This window comes from Lathyrus oleraceus, chromosome 5 (genome assembly GCF_024323335.1).
Source record: "Lathyrus oleraceus cultivar Zhongwan6 chromosome 5, CAAS_Psat_ZW6_1.0, whole genome shotgun sequence".
Taxonomy (NCBI): Eukaryota; Viridiplantae; Streptophyta; class Magnoliopsida; order Fabales; family Fabaceae; genus Lathyrus; species Lathyrus oleraceus.
The window spans coordinates 529,137,184-529,139,181 of record NC_066583.1 but is presented as its reverse complement, the minus strand read 5'-3'; positions in this window follow the sequence as shown (position 1 = coordinate 529,139,181).

The following is a 1,998-nucleotide window of genomic DNA, read 5'->3' as shown; positions in this document are numbered from 1 at the left end:
TAAGATGTCTACTTGAAATGTTATGTTGAGCAAAATTCCAAAATCTTAAAGAAAACACATGTGATAATGCAAAATATTATAGGTCACTTTGGATCAAATGCATTGAAAGGCAAAAAAATCCAACTTCAAGTGCCCATAACGCCTTTATCAAAAATCCAAATGATGCAAAATTTAAGTCCATTTTGATTGTATTGAGAAGATCTACAACTTTGTTGTTGGAGGTGTTTCCATTTGGGGCTTGCATCATCAAAACAGAGGGGCTTGAAGTTGGTCCAATTTGGCAAAATTCTCAAAGGCATATTTTGCACTATGAACTTCATGGTCTGTTTTCATAAATTTCCACACTCCAAATGAGTTTTGGTCCAACATAACATTTGTTCCTTATGTCAAGACCTTTCCAACCATTACCCACATGCCTATGTTTCAATTTTCCAAGTCGCATTTTCGAAGAGGTGAAGTTTTAGGCCGATTTATGCATAACATGCTGAAACTCATTGCACAAGCCATTGCATTGCCAACTACAAGTCCATTTCAAATTGTTTGGTCATCAGCATGCAAATGCAATTGAGTTTGGGCCTTCTATATGATCATGCAAGCCCATGCAAAGAATATCCACTTGCCATGCACACAAGTATTTCCTTGCCTTGCCTCCAATTCAGCTATAAATAGACATGCTATGCTTCACAATTCTCCAACCTAAAGGCGCCTGATATGCTGCACAACTGAATCCATAGCCATTACCAAAGGAACTAGTTCACATTTCATAAAATTTTCAGATCTGAAATTCAACTGAATTTGGTTGAATCTTTAGATCTAAAGTTCCTAGACCTTCCTCATATGATCCATTGAACTTCTGTTTTGCAAAAGGAAGCAAGGAAAAGAGCTCAAATCTTCACAATCCAAAGGTATGGTTCAACTGGTTTTTGCTTCGAATCTCCTTTTTCCATGATCTATTTGCCTGGCCAATGTGTTTTCTGAAGTCCTCACCTGAGAGGCAAGCCAGTGGTGGCTTGGATTTTATGTTTTGATGAATTTCAGTTCATGTACCTGGATTTTCCAACTCTGATTTCTCACTCCATAGAAACTTTGAGTACAATCCAAGGTTACAGGGGTGATGTATATCACCCCAACTTTCCAATGATATGAGGATCGCTCATTTTTATTAAGTTTTTAAAACCTGCAAATGTCATCGGAAAATGCATGCTCGCCGGAGAAGACGGTGGTGTACACCACCGTCTCTTGCCAGATTGAATCTGGACCCTTGGATGAACTTCCCACGTTATAATCTCAGCCATGCATTTGGTTTACTTTCAATAATGCTGGATGTTTCTCATTGACTTGGACTCACCATGAGCGCGCGCTTGAGGACTTTAGGATTGGTCACGTCAATTAATGAGATTCAATCCAAAGCTCCCTGATTTTTGCTATTTTCTAATTTCTGATTTTTATTTCTTTTATTTCCTTTATTTTCAAAAATTCATAACTTCTTTTTTTTAATTCCAAAAAATATTGGACCAATGGCATTCTTCTCCATTTAAATTCTAGTTTCTAAAAATGATTTTTAACATTTTTTATTTTTTCATTTGATATTTTTTGGGAATTTTCTCTTTTCTGGTTATTTTTAATTCATTTTAAATAGTTTTTAATATTCAAAAAATACAAAAATATTTTCTTAACCTATTTGAATGATGATGGATCTATGAAAAATATTCTCATCAATTTTTTAATTAATTTGATATTTATTTGAGATTTTATTTCAATTAGGTTATTTTTATTCATTTTTAATTGATTAAAAATAATTTCTTACTTTTAAAAATGCTGAAATCTTTTGTCAAACTTTGTTTGACCTTGTTGAACTTGGGATAAATCACTTGGACCTTTCAAGGTTGATTTGAAGTGATTTTGAAGTTTGACCTTTCTTTATTATTTTATTTCAAGTTTATTTTAAATATTAAAAATACCAAAAATATTTTGTTTATTCTCTTGACCTCCAATCTT